This window comes from Entelurus aequoreus, linkage group LG13 (genome assembly GCF_033978785.1).
Source record: "Entelurus aequoreus isolate RoL-2023_Sb linkage group LG13, RoL_Eaeq_v1.1, whole genome shotgun sequence".
Taxonomy (NCBI): Eukaryota; Metazoa; Chordata; class Actinopteri; order Syngnathiformes; family Syngnathidae; genus Entelurus; species Entelurus aequoreus.
In genome coordinates this window covers 22,220,475-22,240,301 of record NC_084743.1, presented here as the reverse complement: position 1 = coordinate 22,240,301, position 19,827 = coordinate 22,220,475, and the positions used below count along the sequence as shown (strand labels likewise).

General features: G+C 37.4%; 1 protein-coding gene across 1 annotated transcript in view; it reads right to left on the bottom strand.

Moving 5' to 3' along the window:
- The window catches only part of LOC133663250 (obscurin-like protein 1), a 93,197-nt gene that overhangs the window by 30,808 nt on the left and 42,562 nt on the right, over positions 1 to 19,827 (bottom strand). The gene's annotated exons all lie outside the window — the stretch shown is intronic.

Below are 19,827 nucleotides of genomic sequence, written 5' to 3'. Positions count from 1 at the left end.
ATTAGAAATGAATGTTAATGACATTTGAAGCATAGTGAGAAGGGTGATACATGTGATGTATTAGAGCGTTTTGACGTATGATTACACTTTTCCGGGTATTAGAGGTCGTGACAAGAAAAACTAAGCTTATCACCTTCCACCTGCGTATTGCAACCGTCGGAATGTGACTCATCATCAGTTTTACGACTGTTCACCCCAGACAATGAAGAGACTGCTGAGTCCACATCAGGTGTCGTTGTACAGCCTTCTGAATTGATCTTTGTTCCTGATTGCGTAAAGAGATTGTTTCCATCCTTACACAAGCAATTCTTGCCCATAGAGTCTGAGACCTCACAATGGGTTGTGTCTGGGTTGCCTGCTTCAATACAATAGGTTGTGTCTGGTTTGCCTGCTTCAACAGACTCCCTTGCCTTAACTTCCGGGAAAGCTGAGAATCAAATCAATGCTTCAAGAATTTCAGTTCATTCAACATTAAATGAATACGTTTTGCAGCTCGAGATCTGCATCAGCCAGCATCTTGTCAATGCTTGTTCTCACTATTATCTCAGAACGAAAAGCATAATAATTTGCAGAAATATGCCCTAAGTCAGGGGTCACCAACGCGGTGCCCGCGGGCACCAGGTAGCCCGTAAGGACCAGATGAGTAGCCCGCTGGCCTGTTCTAAAAATAGCTCAAATAGCAGCACTTACCAGTGAGCTGCCTCTATTTTTTAAATTGTATTTATTTACTAGCAAGCTGGTGTCGCTTTGCCCGACATTTTTAATTCTAAGAGAGACAAAACTCAAATAGAATTTGAAAATCCAAGAAAATATTTAAAAGACTTGGTCTTCACTTGTTTAAATAAATTCATTATTTTTTTACTTTGCTCCTTATAACTTTCAGAAAGACAATTTTAGAGAAAAAAATCCAGCCTTAAAAATCATTTTAGGGTTTTTAAACACATATACCTATTTACCTTTTAATTTCCTTCCTCTTCTTTCCTGACAATTTAAATCAATGTTCAAGTAAATTTATTTTTTTTATTGTAAAAAATAATAAATACATTTTAATTTAATTCTTCATTTTAGCTTCTTTTTTTTCGACGAAGAATATTTGTGAAATATTTCTTCAAACTTATTATGATTAAAATTCAAAAAAATTATTCTGGCAAATCTAGAAAATCTGTAGAATCAAATTTAAATCTTATTTCAAAGCCTTTTGAATTTCTTTTAAAAATTTTGTTCTGGAAAATCTAGAAGAAATAATGATTTGTCTTTGTTAGAAATATAGCTTGGTCCAATTTGTTATATATTCTAACAAAGTGCAGATTGGATTTTAAAATATTTAAAACATGTCATCAAAATTCTAAAATTAATCTTAATCAGGAAAAATTACTAATGATGTTCCATAAATTCTTTTTTTAATTTTTTCAAAAAGATTCGAATTAGCTAGTTTTTCTCTTCTTTTTTTCGGTTGAATTTTGAATTTTAGAGAGTCGAAATTGAAGATAAACTATGTTTCAAAATTTAATTGTAATTTTTTTCGTGTTTTCTCCTCTTTTAAACCGTTCAATTAAGTGTAAATATCATTAATTATTAATAATAACATAGAGTTAAAGGTAAATTGAGCAAATTGGCTATTTCTGGCAATTTATTTAAGTGTGTATCAAACTGGTAGCCCTTCGCATTAATCAGTACCCAAAAAGTAGCTCTTGGTTTCAAAAAGGTTGGTGACCCCTGCCCTAAGTAATGTCATCAGATCAATGCATTTACTATGAAATATTTACCAGCTATTACCTATTTCAAATAATCCTATTTTTCTAGTGCATTACACTCACAATACAAAATATTACCAGAACCAACTGACTAAATTGCATCATTATGCTCAGGTTTTTTGCTGTATGATGCAGTTCAGATAGCATGCAATCCTTTTTTTCTGAGATTTTGAGTTAAAACCAGGGTTTATGACAACAGTTAGATCAAACCAAACCAAACTTCAGGCAATACGAGTGAAAAAAACAAGGACACTCCACATTTTCCATTCTAGGACATAATGTAATAGGTGTAAGGGGTTTTAACTTGATAGCAGGGTTATTATAACTAAAATGTTCTTTTACCATCTGGTTTGTGACCTTTGGGTTTAAAATAACTAATGGGCTACATTTGAAATGTTAATGTATTCCTGTATTTGCTGATGATTTAGCTTGGAAAAATAAATATCTCACAGGGTTCTTCACGTGTCCACACGAAGTAATTCATTAATTTCTAGTGATCTAAGTTGTTTAAGGTGTAAAAAATTAAAGAAAAGGTTAATGATTTTAAAAATACATAAATCACCTGCGACATCCACCTTGAATTCTATGTGGTCATCTGCAGAATCACAGCAGTAAACCCCAGCATGTCTGACTTCTGCGGCTTTAATAACCAACGCTCTCGATTTTTCTTCTTTATGGCGTTCATAATCACTCTTTGGAGACAGGTCTTCTCCATCCTTGTGCCACTGGACCTGGGCAGTTGGCTCTGAGACTTCACACTGCATCCTAACTGGGCAGTCTGCCTCTACTAATTTGTTTTTTTCTTTGTCTGGAATGGCTGCAAATTTTACAGGAGCAGCTAGTAGGTGGAAAAGATTTTGAGCAAAATTAATCATATGGTACGGGATTATCAATAAGTATACACCTTTAGGTACATTATACTTCTCAAACCTAAAAACAAAGAAATCACCTTGGATGTCCACGTGGAATGTAACGACATCGTCAGCGAGTTTACAGCTGTAGAGGCCCATGTCTGACATCTTAGCTGAATGGATTATTAATTTTCTGAGGCTGTCACCTCTTTTCATGTCAAGACCCGTTTTGCAAAAAAGTTCTGTATCATTTTTAAACCAGGAAACCTGGGCAGCAGGATCCAATACCTCACATTGGAGAATGATTGGACAACCAACCGCAACCATTCTGTGTTTTTCTGATTGCGGCACGGGCTTAATTTGTGGCAATCGGCCTAAGGGAAGAGAACAATTGAGTTGACAGTACAACCTCCAGAAAGTCTTACCTTGGATGAAGATGTGTGTGGTAACACAAAGATGTCAAGAAAGAAACTGATCACCTTTTACATTCACTTTGAATGTGACGGTGTCATTCGCTGTTGCACAGTGGTAAACACCACTTTGTGTGTTTTCAGCTGAAGGGATGAAAAGTGTTCGTCTTCGACCCTCTGTCTGGATCTCCAGATTATCTTGTGGTTGTAGTTTGATCCCATCCTTGTACCAGTCAACGTTAGCAACAGAATCCTGAGCAAGCTCGCAGCTGAGGATAATGGCATTGCCTTCTTGAAACGTCTTGTTCCTTTCTGTCTCTTTGACCTCTGAGAACTTTGTGGGAAGAGCTATAGAGTTAAGATATTGCAAGAAAAAAGAGTCTTAATACATGGAAATATGAGTATTGAGTATCCATGTAATTCCAAAAGATTTCAAGAAACAGCAGTAAGCAACGGAGAGCACCAATACAAACCATGCAATCAGTAATTGACTTGACAGGTGTGCAGGAGTCAAATGTACACTACCGTTCAAAAGTTTGGGGTCACCCAAACAATTTTGTGGAATAGCCTTCATTTCTAAGAACAAGGATAGACTGTCGAGTTTCAGATGAAAGTTATCTTTTTCTGGCCATTTTGAGCGTTTAATTGACCCCACAAATGTGATGCTCCAGAAACTCAATCTGCTCAAAGGAAGGTCAGTTTTGTAGCTTCTGTAACGAGCTAAACTGTTTACAGATGTGTGAACATGATTGTACAAGGGTTTTCTAATCATCAATTAGCCTTCTTAGCCAATGAGCAAACACATTGTACCATTAGAACACTGGAGTGATAGTTGCTGGAAATGGGCCTCTATACACCTATGTAGATATTGCACCAAAAAACAGACATTTGCAGCTAGAATAGTCATTTACCACATTAGCAATGTATAGAGTGTATTTCTTTAAAGTTAAGACTAGTTTAAAGTTATCTTCATTGAAAAGTACAGTGCTTTTCCTTCAAAAATAAGGACATTTCAATGTGACCCCAAACTTTTGAACGGCAGGGTATGTGTTAACCACAGGTAAAAGTACACTGGCTGCAAGCAACCAAAAAAAGGACTCTAACCAAAACAGACATAATGTTCCTGATAAGTTTTTTTTTCCATATGTTTAAAAAAGATGGCTGATAACATGACTACTCCTTGATTTACAGGTAGACAAAAAAGAAAGTCAGCAGCAAGATTTGACGTTTTGTCACAATATGCAGACGAAGATGGTTTTTTTTCTGTTTAGTTTTTTTTAAAAGAAATGTCACTGCTGTCAAAATGGAATCACAATTCCAGGATCCCAAAGATAAATAACACATTTTATATGCAAAGGGGGAAATCATTATTTTACACCCTCCACATAAACATGCCAACAGAGACAAATCCAGAACCAAAGCATTAGAGGGGAACGGCACTTTAAAAAAAAAAAAAAAATGTGCCCATCGTTCACTTTTCCTATGAGACAAGAACACACACACACACACCTTTCCATTTTCTGTGCCTGTGTTTAAATTGTACAAAACTGTTAACAAGAAGCGGTTAACAATGCAAGTAGTGGGATTCTGCATTGTAGGTTTCAATGGTTAAAGGAAGGGTGCTCATTACGTCAATCGCGGAGGGTGTGTCAGTCGTTCGCCAGCCAGGCATGAAAAAAATAGTCCTAAAAATGAGCGATCATAAATCTTCACTATGACGTCACTTTCGTCACTTGATTGACATTCACGGCACCCGAGGGTCTTCTGAGATGACGCTGGCTGCTGCCAGCTCATTATTAAGAAAAAATTACAGACAGGAAGGCGAGAAACACTTTTTATTTCAACAGACTCTGGCGCCGTACCTGTCGTCAAAACTCCAAAGACCGACTGCACAGTTCCTGCCTTCACAATAAAAGCTCTGCTTCATCCTGCCTGCGCTAAGAGTCTCAGAAAACTAGCTTGCACAAGCTAGCAAGCTACGGAGTTTGCCGCCAATGTATTTCTTGTAAAGTGTATACAAAGGAGTATGGAAGCTGGACAAATAAGATGACAAAAACCAACCACTTTCATGTGGTATTGGACAGAAGGAGGACTTTTTTTCTCCTCCATTTGAAAATGTGGACGTTATCAGCACCACTGTCTGATTCCAATCAAAGCAAGTCATCAGAATCAGGTAATACACCAACTTATATTCTTGTCTTCATGAAAGAAAGTAATCTATATGTGTTAAACATGCTTGTATTATCATTAAACACCTTTAACTTGTTAACAATATTAACTATATGTGTTAAACATGCTTGTATTATCTTTAAACACCTTTAACTTGTTAATAATATTAACTATATGTGTTAAGCATGCTTGTATTATCATTAAACACCTTTAACTTGTTAACAATATTAAGTATATGTGTTAAACATGCTTGCATTATCTTTAAACACCTTTAACATGTTAACAATATTAACTATATGTATTAAACATTCTTGTATTATCATTAAACACCTTTAATTTATTAACAATATTAACTATATGTGTTAAACATGCTTGCATTATCATTAAACACCTTTAACTTGTTAACAAAACATATATTTCTTAAATAAGTAAATATAAATTATATATATGAATGAGGTAGATCCCCACGACTTGATCAATTGAAAAGTAGCTCGCCTGCAGAAAAAGTGTGAGCACCCCTGGGTTAAAGTATAGAAACTGTAAGCAATACTTTGGTAGAAGAAAATGAATTGACAATGTCGTGAGTTCGGTTGAACACATGCACACGTTCTGTTCCAGGTAGTTAACAGTGCAAGGCCAGTTAAAGTTCCGAGCATCACCTTTTACTTCCACAGTGAACTGGATGTCGTCATCCTTCGACTCACAACGGTATACGCCAGAATCAGCCACCTTGGCAGATGGAATAACTAGACTTCTCAAGTTTTCCTTTGACTGGATGTCTATTCCACTTTGAGGTAGGATCCGTGATCCATCTTTGAACCATGTGACTTGTCCACTGGGGTCTGAAAGCTCACACTGCAGAGCAATGGGGCAGCCTGCCATGACTGTCTTTGTCTGATCAGCCTCTGATACAGCTGAAAACTTCTGAAGTGGAACTAAAGGACGGAATGCAAAACGCAGTTAGATTTGAAAAGGGTGTTTTTAGCTTTCATTTTTTTCCAGACATGCTTTTAGGTATGTCAAGTATTGTTTCACCTTTACATGCTGAAATAAGAAACTAAAACTATATTAAATAAGAAGACAGAATAAACCTTTTCGGTTTAACTTGTATCAACTAAATCAATTAAAAAGGAACTGCACTTTTTTTGGAATTTTGCCTATCGTTCGCAATCATTATGAAAGACTCAGATTTTTTTTCTTATGCATTCCAACTTGTAAATAAAAGTCAGCTTATAGCGGAGCCAAATGTGAGCATAAAATCCAATAAATAACCATTCACAAACAGCCAACAATACTTCTTCACATTTCGTGATTTGAATATTAACCAAGTATTAGGGACGACGTGGCGCGGTTGGGGGAGTGGCCCCGCCTTCTACTAACACTGTCACGTCCGTTGTGTCCTTGAGCAAGACACTTCACCCTTGCTCCTGATGGGTCGTGGTTAGGGCCTTGCAAGGCAGCTCCCGCCATCAGTGTGTGTGAATGGGTGAATGTGGAAATCGTGTCAAAGCGCTTTGAGTACCTTGAAGGTAGAAAAGCGCTATACAAGTATAACCCATTTACTATTAGTGACATTGTTATTACAAGCGCTAACGCAGACAAACTATTTTTTATAGCGGCGCTGTGCCAATTTTTACATCATCTGCTGCTTTTTCGCTTCCTTGCTCCTTGTAATGTTATTATAGATCATAACAAGTAGGTATTCTGACAAGTTGGTACACTTTGACAACCAAAACTGGCAAAGACGACACGAAAAGACGCCCTCAACCCCTTTTCTTCGTGAGGATTATGAGACATTCTTCATCTAAATATGAATATATGAACATCCCAGCAGTCGGCATCCTAATGACAGCAGACCTAATGCAGTAAGTCATATTTTATTATGTTTGTTGGCTTTCATGAAGTCTAGAGTGAGTAATAATCAGTGATGAAGATTTTAAAAAATTAAAAGTTGTAAATTAATATGCGCATGCCCAAAATGATCAAAATACGTAAATACCATTTTTTATTTTTTTTTTACAAATGTGCCTGATAATACATTACATATATACTTACATCATGTATTAAAAAACCTCAATGGAGGTGTTTGGATGTTTTTTTAAGGGCTTTTTTGATCGCACTATTTTAATATATAAAATGCAAAAAGTAAATAAATCACATCCATCGCCACAATCATTGTCATGATTGTGAACGATAGGCAACATTCCAAAAAAAAGTTCCCATTTAAAGCATTCAAGAAAAAAAATATATATATAAACTTATATCAATAAAATATCCCCATGCACATAATTGAACATTTGGCATTTTGAAAACTCACTCAGCTTCTCATTTGATGCAATCAAGAAAATGATGCAAATAAATACTGTACATAAAGATTCCCACCCAAGTCAATGCTTTGCTTATTGCTTATGGTCCAAACACTAATACATTTTAGACTAACATAAATTGGATTATCAAGTTGGTAAATTTTTATTTGGCTATTTTTTATTTTTAATGACATAAAAAAAGAAATGTTACAGCAAATAACTGCTGTTTTTACGATGCTTTCCCCCCAGAAAACCCACAAACAGTAAACCAATCAATCAATAAAATGTTGCAATGTAAGTAATTACACTGCTGGTACGCAAGACATTAGTACAAGTTCCCAGTGGTGGTGTGCCATGATTGCGCTGAGTTATATGATTATTTATTTGTTTTGACTTATCATGCTAATACAAGCAGGGTAGCGAACCAGGTCAGCATTGATGTATGCTTTTTGGGTTCTGGGCAGTCCATCCAGCAAAAGGTGAACAATCTTTTGTGTCCTATTTTTGAATAATTTCCCGAAAACGGATGGATGGATGTTTTCCATTTGTAGCTACTGGAAGACTGCCCCTTGCACAAGCTACCCATAAGGGAGTGTGCGGGAAAGTCAAAAGACTTTATGGAAGACTGGGCGTTGATACAAGAGAGAAGATGGGGGCACAAGAGCAACATTCTCAGAGAAAAGTCAGGATAAAGTCAGCAAAGCTTATTGTCCAAGTTTTTCCAACCCGTGTGGTAAGAACAACAGATGCATGGCACATCTATCTCGATGAAATTCTATTTGAAGATCACACAAAAAAAACGTGTCACCTTTAACGTTCACTTGAAATAGTGCTACATGATAGTTTAGTGTTATCACCATAGCTGTATCGGCTTGCAAACAGCTTCTGAAGCCGGTAGCTCATTCTCCGTATATTCAGGCTCAAAAGGAATAGGTTACAAATCCTAAATCTAGTCATTGTTGGCACTCACAAAGTCTGCCATCATTAGTATTAGTAGTTGTTGTTGGCAATAGCAATCGTTGATAGGCAGAGTTGACAAAACACCTTAAAGACGTGACCTGTAGACCTGCACAAAACCTTCATGGGCTACAAGGCTAGCAACACAAAGCTTGATGAGCAAAAGAGTAATATTGTAATTCAGAATTGAAAGACGCACTTTGTGTTATAAGCATGGTTCCGAGAATAGTGAGAATTACACGAGAGGAGCTGGTTAATGATCTTAAGGAAGTCACCAAGAAAACCATAGGTAACATAGTTTCCAATAAGATGTTGAGCTCCCGGAGTGCATGAAAATGGACAGAACCGTCTGAAATTTGACACAAGAAACAGCCAATGACACCAAGAAGGCTTTCTGAATATAACACCAACAGTGATGTGAATTTTTGGGAACCTAACGATTCGATCCAATTCAGATTCCTGGGATGACGATTCAATTCAGAATCAACTCTCGATTCTCGATTCGAGACGTTTTTTTAAATGTAATATTTGGTATAATAATTATAATGATACTTTTACAAAAGAGGTTAGAAAAGCTCCTTCTGGTCGCATGGAGACGGCCTAAAAACATCTATTTTAAAATGTATTTTTTAAATCAATTTTGGAAAATAATTATTCTATTTAGAATCCAGATGAATAAGGATCGCAATTCAGATGTGAATAGATTTTCTCGTGCACGGCTAGACACCAATAGTACTATATCCTCGTTAAACATGTGGATATCAACATTCCGCTTTAGGGATGGTCATTTGTATCTTTGCCATTTTCATTTTTGTTTCTATGTAATTAATTCAATAAAAACAAAAAACAATCAACATAACATTAAAATAAATCATGGATAAAACACTTAGAACATCTGCCTCTCTCTGTTAAATGCACAGACCTGTACCTAGAATCTCCTGGCTTTAGAAAGAACACCGAGGCTTGGTCAAGAATCTGACTTCCAGCATGACAGTGACTTAAAACATAACCACGGCAACAAAAGAATGGCTCATGAAGCCAGTCTCCCCAAGGGAATAACATCCATCCATTTTCTACCGATTGTCCCTCTCAGGGTTACGGGGTTGCTGCACCCTGGATAAGATGCCACCTCATCGCAGAGCCAACACAGATAGACGACATTCACACTCACATTCACACACTAAGGCTGATTTAGTGTTGCTAATCAACCTACACCCAGGTGCATGGAGGAAGCCGTAGTAACTGGGGACAACATGCAAACTCCAACCCAGGACCTTCTTATTGTGAGGCACCAGCACTAACCTCTGTTCCACCGTGCTGCCACATAATAACATATAATATTAAATTGATTGTCTCTCTTAAAATAAATCTACCATAAACTTGATGATCTATTCAAATAGACCAACTATTCAGATCAACTATTCATTTTTTATATATCATTCCCTCACTGTAATTCTAGAAGTGGTAATGTCATGGCATTTTTTCCCAAGATAAAATCTCTTGCTGCTGTCAATTGGCGCCTGCCATTCCTCAAGTTTGGTGACCTTACTTGTAATAAACCTTTTCCAAAGAGCTCAGTTATGGTCTCATCTGACTACATCACTTTATCCCAAGCCTGGTTGGATTTATTCAGGTGCTCACTGGCAAACCTTAAACAAGAAGGTACAATGCAGGATGTCAATCCATTCCAGCAACGTGTGTCACTAAAGCTTTTCTTGGTGACTGTAGTCCCAACTCCCTTGATATCTCTATTCAACTCGTTTGTAGTAATTCTGGGCTGGTCCCTTACTTTTCTCACAATCATCCTTACCGAACAAAGTTAAATTCTTGAATTACACACTCGGGCACCAGCTCTGACTGTTACCTTGTATTTCTTACATTGAAAATAATTATTCCATCTTTAGTGGTCTCTTTCTCACCAAGCTTGTAACCCATTCTAGTCTTGTGTAGGTCTACAATCTTGTCCTTAAGGTCCTTTGATAGCACTTTGGTTTTGTCTATGGTTGTGGAGAGGTTTGAATGGAAATAGACTGTTTGAAATGTTATGTTTTCTTCAACATTCTGTCTGTCAGCTACAATACATTTAGCACCAAAAATATAGACTGTTTATGTCTTTGTAAGATTGTAAACATAAAAATCAGCATGAATCAAAGACTTATGTCCCTTACTGTATCTGCAGGTTTCAATGATTAAGTAGAAAAACTGTAAGCTATATTTAAGGTAAAGCAAATTAATAACAATATTGTGGGATTGGTTGAAACCATGAACACTTTCTGTTCCAGGTAGTTAATAGTGCAAAACCAGTTAAAAGTTACAAATCCGAGCATCACCTTTCACTTCCACAGTGTACTGGAGGTTGTCATTCTTCGACTCACAACAAAATACGCCAGAATCAGCCACCTTGGCAGACGAGATAACTAGATTTCTCAAGTTTTCCTTTGACTGGATGTCTATTCCACTTTGAGATAAGAGCTGTGTTCCATTTTTGAACCCTGTGACTTGTCCACTGGGGTCTGACAGCTCACACTGCAGAGCAATGGGGCAGCCTGCCATGACTGCCTTTGTCTGGTCAGCCTTTGATACAGCTGAAAACTTCTGAAGTGGAACTAAAGGATAAAATGCAAAACGCAATTAGATTTGATAAGGGTAAGTTTACTTTCCATTGTTTTCCAGACATGATTTTAGGTATGTCAGGTATTGTTTCACTTTTACACGTTTTGTCACCTGCAGTCTTCACCTGCGACGTCACAGGTGAAGACTGCAGTCCTGAAAATAAGAAACTAAACATGTCTTAAATCAGAAGACAGAATAAACCTATTTGGTTTCAGTAGTACCAACGAAATCACTTAAAGCAATCAAAAAAAGAAATACTGTTCCTACAGCATTAAAATATCCCATGAGCATAAATCAACATTTGGCATTTTGAAAAATAACTCAGCTTCTCATTTGATGCAATCAATACAATTTTGCAAATAAGTACTGTGTATGATTCCCATCCAATATTGAAGTCATTGTTTTGCTTATGGTCCAAACACTAATACAGTGGTCCCTAACCTGTTTGTAGCTGCGCGGACCGGTCAACGCTTGAAAATTTGTCCCATGGACCGAGGGGGGCGGGGGGGTTATGGTTTTTATTTATTTTTTTTATTTTTTATTTTATTTTTTTGTCATAAAGAAATACAACCATGTGTGCTTACGGACTGTATCCCTGCAGACTGTATTGATCTATATTGATATATAATGTTTATATTGTGTTTTTTATGTAGATTTAATAAAAAAAAAAAAAAAAAGTATATATTTTTTAATTTTTTTAAATTTCTTGTGCGGCCCGGTACCAATCGGTCCACGGACCGGTACCGGGCCGCGGACCGGTGGTTGGGGACCACTGCACTAATACATTTAGACTAACACAAGTTGGATAATCAAGTTAGTAAATGGGGTGTTATTTGTTATTTTTAATGACACAAAATGAATGTTACAACAACCACCTGCTGTTTTTACGATTGTTTCCTCCACAAAAACTGTTTACCAATCAATCGAAATGTTGCTCAATGCATAGTAAAAGGTACAAAAGACTTTGAGTGTAATTACACTGCTGGTACGCAAGACATTAGTACAAGCTTCCAATGGTAGTGTGTCATGATTGCGCTGAGTTATGTGATTATTTATTTGTTTGGAGTTATCATGTTAATGCAAGCGGGGTAGCGAACCAGTTCAGCAGTTATACGTTTTTGAGTTCAGGGCACTCCATCCACCAAAAGGTGAACAATCTATTTTATCCCATTTTTGGAGAATTGTTTTCTATTTTTAGCTACTGGATGACTGCCCCTTGCTCAAGCTACTCATAAGGGAGTGTGCGGGTAAGTCAAAAGAGTTTAAGGAAGACGGGGCGTTGTTACAAGCAGAAGAGAAGATGGGGGCACAAGAGCAAAAGTCTCAGGGAGAAGTCAGGAAAAAGTCAGCAAAGCACATTATCCGAGTTATTCCAACCCATCTGAATGGATTTTTGTGCGCACCCCGAGACACCAATAATATTATCTCCATCGTTAAACATGTGCATACAAACATTCTGCTTTAGGAAAGTTAATCTGTGCCATTGCTATTTTTGTTTTTATATAACAAACAAAAAACAATCAACATGAAGTTAAAAAAAATCATGAATAAATAGGAGCAGAAAGAAGTATAAACTTAGAACATCTGCCTCCCTCTGTTAAATGCACACAACCATGTACCTTAAAATCAGCATGGATCCAAAACCTATTTCCCCTACCATATATGCATATGTACTGTAGGTTTCAATGATTAGCTAGAGAAACGTTAAGCAATATTTAAGGATTTAAGGCAAATGAATTGACAAAATTGTGAGTTTGGTTGAAAACATGAACACTTTCTGTTCCAGGTAGTTAATAGTGCAAGGCCAGTTAAAGATACAAATCAAAGAATCACCTTTTACTTCCACAGTGAAATGGATGTCCTCATCCTTCGACTCACAACGGTATACCCCAGAATCCGCCACCTTGGCAGATGGAATAACTAGACTTCTCAAGGTTTTCTTTGACTGGATGTCTATTCCACTTTGAGGTAGGAGCCGTGATCCATCTTTGTACCATGTGACTTGTCCACTGGGGTCTGACAGCTCACACTTCAGAGCAATGGGGCAGCCTGCCATGACTGCCTTTGTCTGGTCAGCTTCTGATACAGCTGAAAACTTCTGAAGTGGAACTAAAGGATGGAATGCAAAATGCAATTAGAATTGAAAACTGTATTTTTAGTTTCCATTTTTTTCCAGACATATTTTTAGGTATGTCAGGTATTGTTTCACCTTCACAGCACCCCCCTTAAGGTACAAAATACTTTTAGCGTGTAATTACACTGCTGGTACGCAAGACATTAGTACAAGTTTCCAATGGTAGTGTGTCATGATTGCGCTGAGTTATGTGATTAGTTATTTGTTTGGAGTTATCATGTATACAAGTGGGGAGGCGAACCAGTTCAGCATCAATAGGTTTTTGGGTTCAGGGCAATCCATCCAGCAAAAGGTGAACAAGTATGTTTAACACACTAAGGAGAAAATGGTATTTCTAATCAACCAAGCTTGACTTAGTACTTTGGTGTAGAAACCCTTGTTGGCAAGAACAGAGGTTCAACGTTTCCTGTCGTTGGTCATCAGGGTTGCATACATTTCAGGAGTGACTTTGTTCAAAGAAACATACCCAAAGCAGAATGTTTCTACCTTTTCCTAAGAGCTCAATTTTGGTCTCATCTGACTACATCACATTCTTAGACAAACCTTAGACAGGAAGGTATTCTGCAAGATCTCAATCCATTCCAGTAAAGTGTGTTACTCATGTTTTTCTCGGTGAATGTAGTCCCAACTCCCTTGATATCTCCATCTAACTGTTTTGTAGTAATTCTGGGCTGGTCCCTCACTTTTCTCACAATCATCACCTACAGAATGAAGTGAAATTCTTGAATTACACACTCGGGCACCAGCTCTGAATGCTATCTTGTATTTCTTCCATTGTGATTAATTATTCCATCTTTAGTGGTCTTTCCAGTCTTGTGTAGTTCTAAAACCTTGTCCTAAGGTCCTATGATAGCACTTTGGTCTTGTCAGTGGTGATGGAGAGGTTTGAATTAAAATTGACTGTTTGAAATGTTATGAGTTATTTTTAACTCATGTCTGTCAGTTACAATACATTTCGCATCAAAAATATGGACTGTCTGTGGCTTTATAAGATAGTAAACTTAAAAATCAGCATGGATTTAAGACGTATTTCCCCTGCCGTATCTGCATATGTACTGTAGGTTTCAATGATGAAATAGAGAAACTGTAAGCAATATTTTAGTAGAAGCCAATGAAATGACAATATTGTGAGTTTGGTTGAAAACATGAACACTTTCTGTTCAAGGTAGTTAATACTGCAAGATTAAAACAACACCTTTTACTTCCACAGTGAACTGGATGTCGTCATCCTTCGACTCACAACGGTATACGCCAGAATCCGCCACCTTGGCAGATGGAATAACTAGATTTCTCAAGTTTTCCTTTGACTGGATGTCTATTCCACTTTGAGGTAGGAGCCGTGATCCATCTTTGGACCACTTGACTTGTCCACTGGGGTCTGACAGCTCACACTGCAGAGCAATGGGGCAGCCTGCCATGACTGCCTTTTTCTGGGCAGCCTCTGATACAGCTGAAAACTTCTGAAGTGGAACTAAAGGACGGAATGCAAAACGCAATTAGATTTGAAAATGGTATTTTTAGTTTCCATTTTTTTCCAGACATTGTTTTAGGTATGTCAGGTATTGTTTCACCTTTACATGTTTTAATTGTCACTTGCAGTCTTCACCCGCAACGTCACAGGTGAAGACTGCTGGTCTGAAAATAAGAAACTAAAAATACATTCAGAGGACAGAATAAACCAATTCGAGTTGACTGGTACCAACTAAGTCACTTAAAGCAATTAAGCAAAAATACTGTTCTACAGCATTAAAATATCCCAGTGAGCATAACTGAACATTTGGCATTTTGAAAACTGACTCAGCTTCTCTTTTGACGCAATCAATAAAATGTTGCAAATAACTACTGTACATAAAGATTTCCACCCAATGTTTAAGTCGATGCTTTGGGTATTGCTTATGGTCCAAATACTAATACAGTGAGACTAACACAAGATGGATTATGAAGTTGTGAAATGGGGTATTATTTGTTTTTGACACAAAATGAATTTTACAATGTTTTTCCCCCAGAAAACTCACAAGCAGTGTACCCATCAATCACAATGTTGCTCAATGCATAGTAAATGGTACACAAGACTTTTAGCGTGTAATTACACTGCTGGTACGCAAGACATTAGTACAAAATTTCAATGGTAGTGTGTCATGATTGCGCTGAGTTATGTGATTATTTATTTGTTTGGAGTTATCATGTTAATACAAGTGGTGTAGTGAACCAGTTCAGCATCAATATGGTTTTAGGTTCAGAAACGTCAATCCAGCAAAAAGTGAACAAACTTTTTTGTCCTATTTTTGGATTATTATTTTTCATTTGTAGCTACTGGATGACTGCCCCTTGCTCAAGCTACTCATAAGGGAATGTGCAGGAAAGTCAACAGAGTTTAAGGAAGACTGGGCGTTGTTACAATCAGAAGTGAAAATGGGGGCACAAGAGCTAAAGTCTCAGGGAGAAGTCAAGGAAAAGTCAGCAAAACCCATTATCCGAGTTATTCCAACGCATGTGAATGGATTTTTTGTGCACCCCAAGACACCAATAATATTATCTCCATCGTTAAACATGTGGATACGAATATTCCGCTTAAGGGAAGTTCATCTGTTCCATTTCAATTGTTGTTGTTTTTTAAATTATTTCAATAACAAACAAAAAACAATCAACATAGCCTTAAAATAAATCATGAATGAAAAGGAGCAGAAAGAACATCTGCCCCCTTCTGTTTATTGCACAGACCTGTACCTTAAAATCTTAGAGGAGAATCTCCTGGCTTCAGAGGGAACACTGAGGTTTGGTCAAAGATCTGACTTCCAGAATGACAATGACTCCAAACATACAACCAAGGCAATAAAAGAGTGGCTTATGAAGAAACTGAAGTGCCTGAGCCAGTCTCCCCAACGTAATACCATAGAACATTGGGGAGGCCTGGCGTAGTGGGTATAGCGGCCATGCCAGAAACCTAAGGGTTGCAGGTTTGCTCCCCGTATCTTGACATCCAAATACTGTCATAGCATCTCAATATTAGAGACAAGATAAATCTCCTGCTGCCGTCAATTGGAGCCTGCCATGCCTCAAGTTTGATGACCTTACTTGCAATGACTGATGCAAACCCATCACTTTTTCAAGGATGACTTCTACAGTTTGTCTAACCCTTCCAACTCGAATTTGCCGTGCTGTATGTATTAAAATTTGGCATTAGAGTGACATTAAATTTAAATGTTAAGTCCAAAAGCACTTGTTTTTCTATGGACTCATTAAATCATAGGTATAAGGTTCTAGTAAGCTCGGTATGAAGTTCTCCCCTGGAAGTTGAAATATTTCAGCATTAATAGTAAGGAGAATTACAGCATGGAAAATACATTTTTGATCTATTTTTTTTTAAGCTTTTCAATTTGCAAAAATATGAACAGCCCAGAATTGTTATGGTAAGTTCACTGCAACCCAAATAAACATTTTGTTAAAAAAAACACTTTCAGTTCAAGGTAGTTAATAGTGCAAGGCCAGTTAAAGTTACAAATCAAAACATCACCTTTTACTTCCACAGTGAACTTGATGTCGTCATCCTTCGACTCACAGCAGTACATGCCAGAATCCGCCACCTTGGCAGATGGAATAACTAGACTTCTCAAGTTTTCCTTTGACTGGATGTCTATTCCACTTCGAGGTAGGAGCCGTGATCCATCTTTATACCATGTGACTTGTCCACTGGGGTCTGACAGCTCACACTGCAGAGCAATGGGGCAGCCTGCCATGACTGTCTTTCTCTGGTCAGCCTCTGATACAGCTGAAAACTTCTGAAGTGGAACTGAAGGACGGAATGCAAAACGTAATTAGATTTGAAAATGGTATTTTTAGTTTCCATTTTTTTCCAGACATGTTTTTAGGGATGTCAGGTATTGTTTCACCTTTACATGTTTTAATTGTCGACTGCAGGTCTGAAAAAAGGAAACTAAAAATATATTCAATCAGAGGACAGAATAAACCTATGCGGGTTTACTGGTACCAACTAAATCACTTAAAGCAAATAAGATATAAATACTGTCCCCATGAGCACAAGTGAACATTTGGCATTTTGAAAACTAACTCAGCTTCTCATTTGATGCAATAGATAAAATGTTGCAAAAAGGTACTGTACATAAAGATTTCCATCCAATGTTTAAGTCGATGCTTTGCTTTTTGCTTATGGTCTAAACCAGACCTGGGCAAATTAAGGCCCGGGGGCCACATGCGGCCCGTTGAGCTTTTCAATCTGGCCTGCCAGACATTCACCAAATTTTTTTTTAGATCTTTAAGATGGAAAGTATAGCTGCCATTATGATGTGCAGTCATGTTTTTTAATGACCATAAGTCTTCAACTATACAAAGTATTTTAATGGTTGGAATCTGCGCTTATGGATGATATACCAGTTACTATGGTAATCTAATTAGTTACAATGGTAATCTACGTCACAGCAGCTCAGATGAGGCACCAAGCAGTGTGGGCGGGAAGCGTTTCCACAGACACGGAAGGAGATTTTCACAACAAAGTTCTAAAGCTTAGTGGTATATAGAATAGAATACAATAGAATAGAAAGTACTTTATTGATCCCTGGGGGAAATTCAGCAAATATCAGATATATCAGATTGTAGGTGGGTTTATTTTGTACCCTTTGCGTTCATATTTCACTGTTTGTTGCATTTTTGTTGCATTTCACTTGATTGTAAAATATGTCGATCGAAAGGGGGTGTGTCATTCATATTTTGTCAATATTCAGTGTTTTATCCTTCATAGAAAAATGTTAAATACCATTACGTTTTTTAAGGCGGTCTGTCATAACGTTTTTAGCATTCAATCAGACATTATTGTGAGGTTTTATATTAGTGTTCCTAAAAATAGATATACCGGCCCCCAGACACATTTTTTTCTCTATATGTGGCCCCTGAGTCAAAATAATATGCCCAGACCTGGTCTAAACACTAATATATTTAGACTAACACAAGTTGGAGTATGAAATCATTAAAGGGGGTGTTATTTGTTGTTATTAATGACACAAAATGAATGTTACAGCAACCATCTGCTGTTTTTAAGATGTCTTGTAAAAGGTCTAAAAGACATTTATCGTGTAATTACACTGCTGGTACGCAAGACATTAGTACAAGCTTCCAATGGTAGTGTGTCATGATTTGTTCTGAGTTATGTGATTATTTATTTGTTTGGAGTTATCATGTTAATACAAGCGGGGTAGCGAACTGTCAAGACTTGGTCCTGGGGGTTTGTTTTTTCAGAAGGCAACGGAAAGTTGGCGCGGGCAAGACGTGAATTTAGATACATTTTTAATTCAAACTCAAAAAAAGTACAGACAAAAGGCGCTCACAGCGGAGGTAAAAAACTTGACTATGAAAAAAAAAGACTTGCACAAAGGCAAAAAACTATGAACAATAACAAAAACTTACTTGGCAATGGCATGAAGAATAAACTATAATAAACATTAATCTCGTGGGTGGATGAAGCATGGTACGAAATGATAGAGGATGTCACCAGGACGAACAACAGAAACAGACAGGCTTAAATAGTGACATGATCAGTGAAAACAGGTGCGTGACTCTAAACGTGAAACAGGTGCGTGACTCTAAACGTGAAACAAGTGCGTGGCATGACAGGTGAAAACTAATGGGTTACTATGGTGACAACACAAACAAAAGTGCACAAGGAGTCCAAAAACAAGACAAAACATGATCACAGAGACATGACAGCGAACCAGTTCAGCATCAATATGTTTTTGGGTTCAGGGCACTCCATCCAGCAAAAGGTGAACAATCTATTTTGTCCTATTTTTGGATGAATTTTTTCCATTTGTAGCCTTTTTTCCCCTTGCTCAAGCTACTCATAAGGAAGTGTGCTGGAAAGTCAAAAGAGTTTAAGAGTTACGGGGCATTGTTACAAACAGGAGTGAAACTGGGGGCACAAGAGCTGAAGTCTCCGAGAGAAGCCAAGAAAAAGTCAGCAAAACACATTGTCTGAGTTATTCCAACCCGTGTGACTGGATTTTTTGTGCAACCCAAGACACCAATAATTTTATCTCCATCGTTAAACATGTGGATACGAATATTCCGTTTTAGGGATGGCCATCTGTTCCATTTCCATTTTAGTTTTGTATTTAATTAATTCTATAACAAACAAAAAACAATCAACATGGTTTTAAAACAATCAGGAATGAAAAGGAGCAGACAAAGTATAAACCTATAAAATCTGCCCTTCTCTGTTTATTGCACAAACCTGTATTTTGCAAGGCCAGTTAAAGTTACAAATCATAACATCACCTTTTACTTCCACAGTGAACTGGATGTCGTCATCCTTCGACTCACAACAGTACATGCCAGAATCAGCCACCTTGGCAGATGGAATAACTAGACTTCTCAAGGTTGCCTTTGACTGGATGTCTATTCCACTTCGAGGTAGGAGCCTAGATCTATCTTTGTACCATGTGACTTGTCCACTGGGGTCTGACAGCTCACACTGCAGAGCAATGGGGCAGCCTGCCATGACTGCCTTTTTCTGGTCAGCCTCTGACACAGCTGAAAACTTCTGAAGGGGAACTAAAGGATGGAATGCAAAACGCAATTAGATTTGAAAATGGTATTTTTAGTTTCCATTTTTTCCCAGACATG